At 45.7% G+C, this 14,934-nt stretch overlaps 1 non-coding gene across 1 annotated transcript; it reads left to right on the top strand.

The window, feature by feature from the left end:
• Positions 1-2,885: 2,885 nt before the first annotated feature.
• On the top strand, positions 2,886-3,024 carry LOC136512209 (small nucleolar RNA Z247). Its single transcript, XR_010773007.1, has one exon. It is a non-coding gene; the product is annotated as a small nucleolar RNA Z247 (small nucleolar RNA).
• The last annotated feature ends 11,910 nt before the right edge of the window (positions 3,025-14,934 follow it).

Raw genomic sequence — 14,934 nt, 5'->3', positions numbered from 1 at the left:
ACAAACCTTGTCGCCGCCCTATGTGGTTACCTTTTAAGTCCATATGCAATTCCAACTCTAAGCAGAGAAAAAGATAAAGAAATAAAAAAAAGAGAGTGAGACATGGAGTGGAGGTAAAGGAAACATGAAACGAAAGAGAAAGAAATTGTAAGCGGCCAAGTAATGATGAGATTGAAGGCCAACTGATCATGGTTGGGTCCCTTGTGGTGGAACTTGTTCACCTAGTTTAAGACCTCGACTTGGCATCGGTGCTCGTATTTTTCTGAATTTATTTCAGGATTTAACGGCGCTATGCTTTCATTCTCAAAAAAAAAATGATGAGATTGAAGAGGCCGCTAAAATAGGGTGTGTTTGGTTGTCTACGTCTCCTTGGTTCCGGCTAGGCAAATCCATATAATTTGAGAAAGATGCTTATTGGTTGCCTGCTGAGTGGATGCAGCCTACATGAGCTGATGCAAAAAATACACCCTTTATGCTGAGGTGGATACGCACAAAATGAGTTTCATTCGCCATCCTGGTTGGGCATATCAATATTACCATAGCAAAACGAGTTAAATATCAAAATAAAAGTTCTAAGGAAAGAAAACATGCCATGTGAGAAATTATATACCAATATTACCATAGCAACACGAGTTAAATATCAAAATTAAAAGCTCGGAGGAAAGAAAACATGCCATGGGAGAAATTATAAAAAACGAAAATAAAATAAAAAGCTCGAAGAAAAAAATACTATGTGAGATATTATTATTTAATTAATTAATTTGAAATAAAAATGCTAAGCACACATGTAGTGTGCTTTAAAGTCCATCATCGCCGGCGTCATCAGAACCTGCCTACAGTTTAATCTGAGATATGGTTGCAAAGTTGATGGCTTACCACGCTTGCCGCGCGGTGGTCTGTGTGTTCGGAAATTGGCTTATGAAAAGGTTTGTTATCCTTTTGCGTAGCCGGTATGGTACAAAAATGTTTCACGTAACTCCTGTGCTCTACCGTAATCTTGTCAAAGTTTTTTTTCTCTGTCCAAAAGTTCAAATATGAAAATTTTTATATGAAAATTATAGATCTCGACGAGATCTATAACTTTCTAGGTTTGAATTTTTTTCATTCGAAGTCGTTAAGATGCTCAAAAAAATTAATGACATATTTAGACTTAAGGGTATTTTTGACTTTTCATACCTGCAGTTTGACGGCGTTAGAGCCCAAACTGACGGCAGTGGCATGGAGGACATAAAAAAGTTGGAGCAGTGACGCTAAAGACCGTTGAACTTTTACAGAAACACACGGAGTATTACGATCTTTTTTTAATAACGCACGAGAAATTCTCCCAATATATTATGTACGCGCAACGCGAGTGCCGCCACGGACATTTGAGCTTTAGGATGGTCTCATGGGCTTCGCATATGGGCTGAAGGCATAGGAGGCTTGGAAACAGGCCCACGTATCCTAATAATCAGGTACGGCCCGAGTAACAATTCTCGTTTTCTGCTCGTCTGGATCCTGCACTTCTCTGTGAAGGTGAAGCGCACCCGTGTGGCCGTGTGTGCGTTTTCTGTTGATAAAAAGACGTGTGCCTAATTGACGTCGTCCAAACAAAAAGATAAGAGCACAAGATGTGCATGCAGAAGCCGTGCGTCGTGCCTGATCGTCCTCTGAGTGCGGAAGTTTGCAGCAGATTCTAGGATGACTGAATGACTCAGGTCACATGCCAAAGAATCAGAAAAAATTTATATTACTCCATCCGTCCCAGAAAGAATGAAAATCTCAAATTTCGAGGCTAGATTAGCGGAGTTGTAAAATTACGTATGTACCCCTGCTATATTCTTGAGAGTTTCATAGAAAGTAATCTTTGTATCTAGAGAATTCTCCACAAGTTCGAAATATTTTACATTATCCAATGTCATGAGTCATGTGGTGGTTTTTTGGTTGTTTTTTTATTGGGTGGGTCCCGCTTGAAAAAGTTGGTCAAAACACATAATTACATTCTTTTTTAGAGAAGATTTGAATCCTAGAATTACATCTTTTTTGGGACGGAGGGAGTAATATTAAAAAAGAGCCAAGCACATCATGACATGTAGTGTGCTCTCGTCAACGTCATCAGGAACCTGCTAGGCACAGACGGGAAACCAATTACCTTTCATCGATATATTGTTTGATTGAGAGCTACCTGTTAAGAGATAACGTTGTCTAGGTTCATTGTATAGGATGATAGGCGCAATGCTCAGGGCTGTTGAGTAGGCGCCGATGGTTGTGCATGTGCGCATGCAGTAGAGTAGATCCTATCACAAGTTTGTTGTAACAATGATCTTGTTGTACAAGCCACGCAGGGGGCTGTTCCCTGCTCTATATAATACGAAGCCGAGAGCCCAGGAAGGGCATCTCGTTCCACCTAGTTTTACATGGTATCAAAGCCTCTTTCTTTACGGAGTTGATCCATGGCTCAATCATCCTCCGCTGCTGTTGCGTCGCTCTCCTTAGGGTTTCTACCCGTATGGAGAAGCTCACTCGCGGGAACTTCGCGATGTGGCGCGCCCAAGTCTCCTCAACCCTGAAGGGTGCTCAACTCGCCGGCTTTATCAAACCCACGACGAAGCCGCCACCGGAGTTCCTTCCCGCGACGTCGACTGGTGACAAGCCGGACAAGAACGTCTACCCGCTGTCGAACCCCGAGTATGAGAAGTGGGTGGCAAAGGAGGCGCAGGTCATTAGCTACCTATTCACATCGCTGTCCAAGGAGATCTTTGCCCAGGTGTCCACGGCGGAGACTGCGGCCGAACTCTGGGCCGCCATTGAAAGCCTGCACGCCTCATAGTCCCGTGCGCGTGTCATTAGCACGCGCATGGCTCTTACCACGGTGTCCAAAGGGACGTAATGCATCGGCAGGGTGCAAGCTGGAGGACGAGGAGCTCGTCTCGTACATCCTCACCGGCCTCGATCTAGAGTACAACCCTGTCATCTCGGCTGTCGCCGCCAGGGTCGAACCCATCACCGTCGGTGAGCTCTATACTTAATTGATTAGCTTTGAACAGCGCATGGAGATGCATGGTGGAGGATCCCAATCCTCGGCGAACATGGCGGCCAAAGGAGGCCACGGCGGCGGCGCCAACAACAATTCCCGCGGCTGCGGTGGTGGCCGTGGTGGCTTCAGGCGTGGACCATGTGGGGGTCACGGTGGTGGACGTCCGTAGGGCAACAACAACTCTGGTGTTGTTTGTCAGCTCTATGGCAAGGAAGGCCACACAGTGATTCGCTGATTCAAGCGATTTGATGCGTCCTTCACCGGCCCCCCTCAGAAGACCGCGGCATCGGCAACCTCTTCCTATGGCGTGGATACTAACTAGTACATGGATATCAGTGCCACCGACCATATTACAAGAGAACTCGAGAAGCTGACCATCCACGACAAGTACACCGGCAACGAGCAGGTGCACGCCGCCAACGGGGCAGGTATGGAGATCGGTTATGTTGGTCACAACATTTTGCATTCCCCACGTAGTCAGATTCATCTAAACAATATTCTCCATGCCCCGCAAGCAAACAAAAGTCTTATTTATGTGAATCGCCTAGCATGTGATAACAATGCTTTTCTCGAGTTTCATCCAAATCATTTTTTTATCAAGGAACAGGGGACCAAGAGGACTCTCCTACAAGGTAGATGTGAAGGGGGACTCTACCCCCTCAAGCCATCATCCAATAAACAAGTGCTTGGTGCCTTCAAGCCGCCAGCGTCTTTGTAGATTAGCGCCTGGTCTCTCCTCCACATGGCAAGAATATTATAGATTGCAAATGGGTATACAAGATTGTCGATGTTTGACCACCGATAGACTGCCACGGGGGTACCCGGGGTAGTATGTTCGGGCTTCGGCGTATGCTGAACTCGATGGTTAACGCAAGAGACAATCGATTTATCCTGGTTCAGGCCCTCGATTCGTGGATCGAGTAATAACCCTACGTCCAGTCGGTGTTAGCCTTTGCGTTGGATTGATTATGAAGCGTTGTGTTGTACAATTGTTCTGTTGAACTCCCGATCTAAGGAGCCCTACCCTCCTTTATATAGTCAGGAGGTCAGAGTCCTAGTCGGTTTACAATGAGAGTTCCTAGTAGGATTACAGAGTAATACTACTACTAAGATTACAGGAGGAGAATCCTAATTGGACTAGGTCTTCTTCCTTCCTTGCGGGGTATCCTGTGGGTCCCGTACCGACAAGCCCCCAAGCACTTCATGGTTGAGTTCTGGAAGCCTCGTCTTGTTCCTTCAGGTCTTGTCGAGTAGGAACAAGCATCGTCCGAGTGCTTTCTTGAGTGAAACCATGTAGCGCTTCTTGAGATCTTCGAGTGGTGCGTGCTTTTTGAAGAAAAAATACATCCATCTGGGTGTAGCCCCCGAGCCTCTTGTTGTTTGGAACAAGGAGCTAGAGGGTCTTGTCTTGAAGAAGTCTTCTTGGTGACGTGCGCTTTTTTGAAAAAAGTGCACTCACTGAGTGTAGCCCCCGAGCCTCTTGCTATTTGGAACAAGGAGCTGGAGGGTCTTGTCTTAAAGAAGTCTCTTGGTGACATGCGCTTTTTCAAAAAAAGTGCACTCACTGAGTGTAGCCCCCGAGCCTCTTGCTATTTGGAACAAAAAGTTGGAGGGTCTTGAATCTGAGTTGTTTGATAGAACCGTATACCTCTCCTTTTGCAGCCCCCGAGCATATATCCGGGTTGTTTTATTCAGGAAGAACTCGGAAGCAGTGTTTTGGCATATTCTCTGGTAGTCTGCTGTTGTCAGATGTAGTTGTATGGTGGTGGTTGAGTTTGAATGCCTTTTGTTCACGGGTTGTAATGTGTCGGTATATTCTTCCGAATATGCTTGTCTTCGAGTACTGTTCCCTCTCGCTTGAGTCTTCCATTATTGAGTCCTGTCTTTTTACTGTGTCCTTTATTAGTCTTATTTTGTTGGTACTCCTAGTCCATGTGCACCGCTCCTTTGGTCTATAAATACCCTCCCGGAGTGCTTGCTTTCATCTATTGAACATTTTGTTGAAGCTTTTGTGATCACTAATCATGGTAGTTTGTGAAGTAGAGCAGCCCCCGGGCAGGTTCCGTAGTTCCTGTGTACCTTGTTGTAGTTGGAGGAGGTCTTGTGATAGGGATTAGAGGTAGGCTAATCCCACGACAGCAATGTACCAGGATGTGCGTGGCGGTAGTTGGAGGAGGTCTTGTGATAGGGATTAGAGGTAGGCTAATCCCACGGCAGCAATGTACCAGGATGTGCGTGGCGGTAGTTGGAGGAGGTCTTATGATGTGGACTTTGTTCCTTCATCTAGCAGTTCTGGGTTGATCTTCGTCGCCTGTCTTGAGACTGTCCGGTGTAGATCAACACCATATCTAGCATCACATCGGTCTTGGGTAGACAGATGCCTGCTGGCCTTCTCTGCTCCATGTTGTCCTGCCGTGCTGCTGATTTCCGCCTTGGATGCACTGCGTCAGTCCTTTAAAGAAAATAGTGTATCCGATGGCGGTTTGTCCTTCCGAGTAGCAATTTGGGACACGTAGTCGTTCCAGAGCCCAGCCGTGTCCGTGTTCTTCTTTGCTACTTTGCTTTTTGTGGTACTGAGTACGTTGGGTCTTGTAAGACTTGTAATCTTCTATTTTTGAAGTCGCTTGTAATGGAAAGAATCTTTGTCTTCTGAGTTGTTATTTACTTTTCTACTGTAGTTCCAGTTCCTCATGATATTCCCGAGTTCTTTTCGTAAGAACCGAGTTCTTATGTTCCTTGTGAAGTTGCCTTTCTTTTCTTCTTTGTTGACGGATTGTTCTTGCAGTTATCCGATAACTCCGCAGTATCACTGGATGGATAAGTCTGAAATCTACCTGTTGAATTGTACCATTGTGTGGATTTGTGCCCTCCGTCATTTTAGCTGTGTCGGTAAATGGACCGTTGCGTTCTCACACGGTGCTTTAATGGGCCTGGTGGGCCATTTTTAACGCTGTAAAATCTATTTAAAGACCCTTCGTCTTCTTTTTCTTTACTGCCTTCAAACCCTAGCTCTCAGTCATCCGCCGTCGCCATTGCCGCCGCCGTCTTTAGCGCCGCTGTCAAGTCTTTCTCTTCCCCTAGTCGCTTTTTTCCTTCATTAGTATATGGGTAAGAAGAAAACTGCAAGCAAGTCCCAATCTTCCTTCGTGGATGAGGAATCTTCACTCCCCGTGATTGAGAATCAGGAATTTGTTGCCATGAGGGCCGCCCAGAAGTCTTGGCCGACTCCGACGACCACCGAGGAGCAGCTCCGTGAGCTTGTCAGTGACGGTTTGATCTAGAGCAAGACCATTGCTGAATGGAGAGTTCTAGGCGAGCATCGGGTCCCTATCACAGGTCCTGGTGAGATTGTCCTTTTTGTCTCTTTCATTCGTGCTGGACTCTGCCTTCCTGCCTCTGCTTTTCTTCATCAGTTTCTCAGCTATTTTGGGATTTGCTTGAACCATCTTGCTCCTAATGCAGTCCTTCACCTTTCTATCTTTATTTATCTTTGTGAAGCTTTCCTTAGAATTCTCCCTTCTCTTTCTCTGTTTCGTTACTTCTCTCGTCTGAAACCCCAACCCCGCCGCGAAGAAACCAGCGTTCTTGGTGATTGTGGGATTCAATTTTGCCAGGGTCTTAAGAGCAAGTTCTTTGACTATGACCTGGTTGATTTTGTATGGGATTGGCGTGCCGACTGGTTTTATGCCGCCAATCTGATCTCTTCCCTTGCTGTCCACTCTGGATCTGGTCCCGTGGTTAATGACCGATGGGATAAGAACTCTATGTCACCCACTGAGGTCCAGGCAATCCAACCACTCCTTAATAGGATTAGTATGCTGAAACAGCAGGGTTTAACCGGTTTCGGTATTGTTTCGAGTTTTCTTCGTCGCCGAGTTCAGCCTTTGATGGAGCGAGAGCACCTTGGCTTCAGGTACTCGGGGGCTGAGGATCCTTCTCGCATGGTCCCAGCTCTTGAGCTGACCGATGAGAAGGTACTCGAGCGTCTCCAAAAGATGCTGAAAGGAGCAAGCGTTGTCCCGCCTACCGTCTCTGAGTTCTCCGCCAACAACCCGCCTCCAGCTGTAAGTTGTTTTCTCCTCATTCATGTACTTTATGTATTCTTGCTGTATCTTTCTTTGTTTAACTTTTCCTTGTCTTGTTGTCTTATTCTTTTTCGTAGAAATTTGGGCACAACTTTGTTGACCCAATCCCTTCTCTTGCTGTTCCCCCTATCATGGCGAAAACTGGGAAGGAACTCGATGTAGCTTCTGCAACCAGTAAGTCCCCAATCTCCACAGTGTTTCCTGGAGTTTCTTCTGGATTTGTTGATGTATATGAAGAATATGTTCCTCGTCTAGTCCCCCGTGGTCCTCGTAGTGTCTCGAAGAGGGGGCGAATGGATGGGTCTTCATCTGGCCTGCCTGCTTCCAAGAAGTCTCGCAAGCCAAGTACTCCTCCAGGTACTCTAGTTGTAGCTAGCATGCTCTTAGGTGAGCATATTTATACTCTTTGTCCCTTTGTTTTCTTGTTATTGTCTTTAACCGAGTGCTTTTATTCTTTTTTCAGCGGGTGCCTTGGTGGCCTTGGTCGAGACCGAGGGGGAAGAGGATGATGAAGTACCCCTTATCATGCGGCGGTGAGTTGTTTTCATATTCCCCTTCTATTGAATTTGTCCTCTTTGTCTTGACTTCTAGTCTTGATCTTTTTTGAAGTAACCGGACGTCGGGTACAAGTTCTTCTGAGGCTCCTGTGCCGGCTTCTTCTGAAGCTTCGGTGTTGAGTTCCTTGGTGCCGAGCTCTTCCGCACCTCCAGTGCCGAGTTCTTCTGCGGCTCTGGCCCTGGCTTCTTCTGGGGCTCCGGTATCGGCTATACCGCTCTTGTCGCCAAGTGGCGGGGATGTTTTTGCCACCGTGGTCCCCCCTGTGAGGTCTTCTTTTGGCTTCGCGAGGAAGAAGGTGGCCGAGTGAGTAGATTCTGGCTTCCTCCTTTTGCTTTTGTTCTCCTTTTTCCTGGTTCTCATCGGCGATTTCTTTTATCAATTTTTAGTCCTTCGTCTTCTCTCGCTTCTTCGTCGACTTCTTCTCAGCCCTCCGCCGTGCCACCGAGTACCGAGCCTTAGTATTCGCAGGGTACTGTTGGTGAAGTGGCTGCGGGGGCTACAAAGCTCTCTAGCGATGGCGCTGCTGTAGACTTGGCCGCCCCGGAGGTGACCATGGCCATTGTGTCGGGTCCTTCTGAAGGATTGGCCTCGGCTTCCTAGGAGGTCGCTCTGGTTATTCCTTCTACACCTTGGCTGAGCTCTCCTTCTCCTTCTCTTGCCTCTGGCGGTCCTCCTTTTGCCAATGATGTGGTGCAGCAGTTCGATGCCACTCATCGGCTATCGGAATTAACTGCTGCCTGGGGAGACTTGTCATCCCTTGCGACTTCTTTTAGAGAAAAGCTCCAGGTAAGCTTTTTCATCGTTCCTTCTTTGGACGTTTGCTTTTCTTTGGTCCTTATTCTTTGTTCTTCTTTGTATCTTTTTGCTCAGTCCTTCTCTCATGATCACACTGGCTTCTTTTTCTCGTCTGAAAATGAGAAAAAGTTGTCTTCAGAAGTGAGCACCCTAAAAGCTGATCTTGATCTCCTCCGGGCTGAGCTAGAGGCTGAGCATCAAACGCATCAGGATGAAGAAAAATCTCTTCGTGCCCGGGTTGTTGAAACCGAGAAGCAGAGGGATGCCGCTCTTCAGGAGGCCCGAAAGAACTCAGCGGCCATGAAGGACTTGGAGGTCGTGAAGAAGGAGTGCAACGGTATTGAGAGTTATTTTTGTTTCTTTTTGTAATGAAACTTTCCTTTCTGCTGACTTGTTATCTGCCGCTTCGTCCAGCTCTCCGGGTCAAAAAGCAGAAGCTCTCGGAGGGCGTTGAAGAAATGAGGACTCTTGTTCGTACAAGTCACAACAAAGCTGAGGAGGTAATTACTCATGTTGAAGAGGAACTTGCGCTAGCTAAGTTGATCAGGCGTGGAGCTGACAGAGATCTTGTGCAGGCTCAGAAAACCATTGAAGACTTGTCTGGCAGGTTGACGACGGCTACTAAAAACTGGAAGGCTTTGTGGAAATCCTTTCGTTCAGTGGCCGATGTTCTTCGAACTCCGGCAGATGACGGGCAATCTTGGGCTCAGTTGATTCCTCGAATTCCGACTCATTTCCAAGAGTTCGTGAAGAGGTGCGCTCAACTGTGTACCAAGAATATTCTGGCCCAAGTCTGGGTTCTTGCTCCAGCGGTTTCTTTGTCTAAGATAGCAGAGGAATCTGATAGTCAAGAATACATCGATGCTGTTGAGAGGATGGAGCCTGAAGTTGAAGACTTAGCTACTAGGATAGTAGATAATCTTAATATCGTCCTCCATTCTCCTGATGATGAGGCTTGATGTATCTGACTTTTATGCCCGTGCCTTGTAATATGACATTATACTTCTTTTTGGAATGAAGGTCTTTTTTGCTGATGTCTTCTTTGCCTGAATGCCCTGCCTATTCCTTGGATAATTTGTCGAGTACTTTTCTGTTTGAGTAAATAACTTGTGTTGACGACCTTTCTTGATCTATCGAGTGCTTGTTTGGCCTTCTCTTGTGCACTGTAAACAACTCGTTGTATGTAGATCTTTGTGTTGATGACTTTTCTTGATCCGTCGAGTTGTAAACAAGTCGTCAAGTGCTTGTTTGGCCTTCTCTTGTGCACTATAAACAACTCGTTGTAGATCTTTGTGTTGACTCACTGAGTGTAGCCCCCGAGCCTCTTGCTATTTGGCACAAGGAGCTGGAGGGTCTTGCTCGTGATATTGCTCTGGTCTATGCCCAGGCTTAGTTTTGGTCGTTTTGATTTTATTTTGGGTTCTAGCTTGTTAGCTACCCTCATCGGCGGGCTCAAGTGTCTTTTCAACTATTTTGCTCTCGGCAAGGATGCTTAGGCATCTTTCCAGCCATTTTGTATTTTATTTCGGGTGTCAGCTTGTTAGCTACCCTCATCGGCGGGCTCAAGTGTCTTTTCAACTATTTTGCTCTCGGCCGGGATGCTCATGCGTCTTTTCAGCCATTTTGCATTTTATTTCGGGTGTCAGCTTGTTAGCTACCCTCATCGGCGGGCTCAAGCGTTTTTTAGCTATTTTGCTCTCGGACGGGATGCTCAGGCATCTTTTCAGCCATTTTGTATTTTATTTTGGGTGTTAGCTTGTTAGCTACCCTCATCGGCGGGCTCAAGCGTTTTTTTCAGCTATTTTGCTCTCGGCCGGGATGCTCAGGCGTCTTTTCAGCCATTTTGCATTTTAAGAGACAACTCAGATAGAGCCATGGGATATATGTTTGTCGAGAAAAAATTATCTTTATTGATCATGAATATTGATGTGTTACAATGGTACACTGCGGTATCTTTGTTGATCATGAACGTTGATCTCTCGTATCTTGTATACATATTCTCCCTTGAGTTGTTTTTATGCATAGAATCTTCGTAGCTGACTGATGTGCCATGTATTGTTGACTTCTTTTCCGTCTTCAGTTATGAGCTTGTATGTGCCTGGTCCGATGACTTTTGCGATGATAAAAGGACTTTCCCATGGACTGAGTAGTTTGTGGTGCCCGTCGGTTTTTTGTATTCTTCTTAGTGCTAAGTCTCCGACTTGTAATGATCGAGACTGAGTATTCTTGTTGTAGTGGCGCCTTAGTCCTTGTAGGTATTTTACTGATTGCAGGGTAACATTTACTCTAACTTCTTCTGTGCTGTCGAGTTCTAATCTTCAGGTGTGTTCTGCTTCTCCTTCGTCGTATTGTTCTATCCTTGGTGACGTCCAGATCAGGTCTACGGGTAGTACGGCTTCTGATCCATATACCAGGAAGAAAGGTGAGTATTCGGTGGCTCTGCTTATTTGAGTCCTTAGCCCCCATACAACTTTGGGTAATTCTTCGATCCATTTTGACCCATAGTCTACTAGTTCTTCATACAATCTTGGTTTTAATCCGGCTAGTATGAGTCCATTGGCCCTTTCTACCTGTCCGTTGGATTCTGGATGTGCGACTGATGCGTAATCTATACTGAAGCCACAATCATGTGCCCAACTTTTGAATTCTATAGCTGTGAAGGGAGAACCCAAATCTGTGATGATTCGATTTGGCATGCCGAAGCGGTGCATAATATCTTGGATGAACTCGACTGCTTTGGCTGCGCTGTATTTTGCAAGTGGTTTGTATTCGATCCACTTGGTGAACTTGTCGATTGCTACAAAGATGTACTCGAAACCGCCTTTTGCTTTCTTGAGAGGTCCCACTTGATCCAGCCCCCAGCAGGAGAAAGTCAAAGCGGATGGAATGCAGATGAGGTTGTGGGCTGGCACATGAGCTTGTCTTGCGAACATCTGACAACTTTTGCATCTTCTGACGAGTTCTTCTATGTCTTTCAAAGCGGTTGGCCAGTAGAAACCCATGCGGAATGCTTTGTCGACTAGTGTTCTTGAAGCCACATGATTTCCACAGCAGCCTGAGTGTATTTCATCTAGGATTTGTTTGCCTTCTTCAAATGACACGCATTTTAGGAGTACTCCTGATGATGCGGCTCTTTTGTATAGCTTGTCTCCTACTAGGACGTAATTCTTGCTTCTGCGGATGACTTGTGTGGCTTGCTGTTTTTCCGCTGGCAACTTATTCTCTTTGATGTAATCAATAAAAACCTGTGTCCATGATGTGTTGATCACCAGAATCTGGTTGCCTTTGGCTGTGAGTTATGTGGTTGTCTGATCGGGTTGTTTGATAGAGGGAGCTGATAACTCCTCTATGAATATGCCGGGTGGGACCTCTGCCCTATCGGATCCAAGCTTGGCAAGAACATCTGCTGCAATGTTGGAATCTCGCAGGACATGTAGAATTTCTAGTCCTTGGAAGTGCTTTTCGAGTTTTCGGATTTCAGCACAGTAGGCACCCATGTTTTCTTTGGTGCAATCCCAGTCTTTGTTGACTTGGTTGATGATTAGTACCGAATCACCGTATATGAGTAGTCGCTTGATTCCAAGTGTGATAGCCACTCTTAGCCCGTGTATGAGAGCTTCATATTCTACTTCGTTGTTGGTGGCTTGTCATAATATCTGAAGGACATACTTTAGTTGTCTTCTGTCTAGTGAAATTAGGAGGACGCCTGCGCCCGCTCCTCCTAGCTTAAGTGATCCATCAAAGTACATCTTCCAATGATCAAGGATAATGCTTGATACGGGTTGTTCGATTTCTGTCCATTCGGCAACAAAATCAGCAAGGGCTTGAGATTTAATTGCTTTCCGCAGGGTGAAACTGATGTGGAGAGCACCGAGTTCAACCGCCCACTTGGATATGTGTCCTGTTGCATCTTTGTTGCGTAAGATGTCTCCTAGTGGGAAATCTGTTACCACGGTAATCTTGTGGCTCTCAAAGTAGTGACGAAGCTTGCGTGAAGTAATCAGTAGGGCGTAGAGTAGTTTTTGCACATGCGGATACCGGATTTTTGATTCTGATAGCACTTCGCTGATATAGTATACTGGGTGTTGTACTTTATATACGCGCCCTTCTTCTTCTTCTCTTTCCACTACTATTGCCGTGCTGACTATAGTAGTAGTTGCTGCAATGTATAGCATCATGTCTTCGTCTTTCTTTGGAGGCATGAGGACTGGTGAGGAGATGAGGTATGCCTTAAGTTTCTTGAAAGCTTCATTGGCTTTTTCTGTCCACTCGAACTTGTCTGTCTTCTTTAGTAGTTTAAAGAAAGGCAACCCTTTTTCATCGAGTCTTGATATGAAACGGTTGAGTGCCGTCATGCAGCCTGTTAGCTTTTGTACTCCTTTGATGTTTCGAGGGGGGCCTACCTCGGTTATTGCTCGAATTTGCTTGGTGCTTGCTTTGATTTCACGATGACTGATCAAGAAACCGAGTAGTTGTCCTGAGGGAACTCCGAATACACACTTGTTTGGGTTTAATTTCCACCTCCACCTTTTTAGGTTTTCAAAGGTTTGTTTTAAGTCTTCAATCAGTGTATCTGGGTTCTTTGTTTTTACAACCACGTCGTCCACGTATGCTTCTATGTTTTCGTTGATCTGGTCACTGAGGCATGTTTGGATGGCTCTTTGGTAAGTGGCTCCAGCATTCTTGAGTCCAAACGACATTGTCTTGTAGCAGTAGGCGCCGAACGGAGTGATGAAAGATGTCTTGCTTTGGTCTTATTCTTTTAATGCGATCTGGTGATACCCGGAATAGCAATCAAGAAAAGATAATAGGGCGGATCCTGTTGTCGAATCAACTATCTAATCAATGCATGGTAGCCCAAACGGATCTTTTGGGCAGTGTTTATTGAGATCTGTGTAGTCAACACACATGCGCCACTCGTCTGTGTTCTTTTTCTGTACCAGAACTGGATTTGCTAGCCAATCTGGATGGAGAATTTCTCTGATGAATCTAGCTACCATTAGTTTTGTAATTTCCTTTTTAATTACTGCCTTCTTGTCGGAAGAGAATCAATGTAGTCATTGCTTTACATGCTTGGAGCCTTCATTGATATCAATTTCGTGCTCAGCCAACTCTCTTGGGACCCCTGGCATGTCGGCCGGCTTCCAAGCGAAAATGTCTTTGTTGTCCCGAAGAAAGTTGGTGAGCGCGAGTTCCTATTTTGTCGATAGGTGGGCACTGATGGTTGCTGTTTTTGTGGGATCACCGGTGCCTAGGTCGATTTGCTTCACGTTGGCTTCTTTTGGTGGAGCTAGGATGCTTGGTCTCTTAGCCAGTATCTCTAGTTCTTCTTGGCTTGTTTCTGCTGCGATAGTGGCTATTTCTTTTCTCCCGTCGTTTGCCTGTGCCTTTGCTGCAATTTGGATCGCCTGTACGTCATAGTCAAATGCGCGCTTTAAGTCACTCTGAAGAGAAAGGACTCTGTTAGGCCCTGACATCTTGAGCAATAGGTACGGATAATGCGGTATTGCCATGAATTTTGCTAGCGCCGGTCGCCCAAGAATTGCATGATATGAGGAATCGAAATCTGCGACTTCAAATTTGATGAACTCTGTGCGGTAGTTCGAGGGAGTCCCAAAGGTAATCGGTAGAGTGATTTGTCCAAGTGGCATTGCTGCCTTGCTGGGTACTATGCCATAAAAAGGTGTGCTTATTGGTGTGATCATCCCGGCGAGTTGTAGTCCCATCTTCCTTAGAGTTTCTGAAAAGATGATGTTGAGTCCCGCTCCTTCGTCAATTAGTACTTTCGTGACAGTCATGCCGGCAATGGTTGGATCTAGAACCAATGGGTAATGACCCGCATTTCCTACGTTGGTCCACTGGTCTTCTCTTGAGAATTAGATTGGGTATTCTGACCAGTTGAGATATCTTGGAGTAGCGGGTTCTGCGGCCATAATTGTTCGTAGTGCTAGCTTTTCCTGATGTTTGCTTCTTGAGTCTGGAATCCCAGTAAAGATTACTGCTACTGTCCCTCTGGATTTTTGGAATCCCTTGTCATCGTGGTTGTCTTCTTCTTTTTTCTGATTGCCTTCTTTATTGTTTCCCTTGCTATCTTTTCTAGTGTACCTTTCGTTGAAGGTGTAGCAATTTCCGATGGTGTGCCTCCCGTTAGGGTGCAAAGGGCAACACATGTTCTCGATGTCGTCATATCTTCTGGGCTTGGTAAATTTCTTTGATTTGTCAGCCATTGCTACCGTGTTGTCTGGATCTCGCTTTCTCTCCTGATGCCTATTGTTTCGAGGATTTTTCCTGTTCGGGTTGTCTCTGTTGTTCATTTCTGGGAATCTTTCTTTCGTTTTTTCTTCCGCGGTAATCATCTTTTCTACTGTTCTTCTGAATTCTTCATTATTTTTTGGGTTTTCTTTGCAGAAGTCTTGGAATTGTCACCTAGAAACGATTCCATGAGAGAAAGCTTCGATTACTTCTCGTTGTGTGATGTCA

This window comes from Miscanthus floridulus, chromosome 1 (genome assembly GCF_019320115.1).
Source record: "Miscanthus floridulus cultivar M001 chromosome 1, ASM1932011v1, whole genome shotgun sequence".
Classification (NCBI taxonomy): Eukaryota; Viridiplantae; Streptophyta; class Magnoliopsida; order Poales; family Poaceae; genus Miscanthus; species Miscanthus floridulus.
The sequence above is the reverse complement of the archived record's forward strand: the minus strand, read 5'-3'. Positions and strand labels throughout refer to the sequence as shown.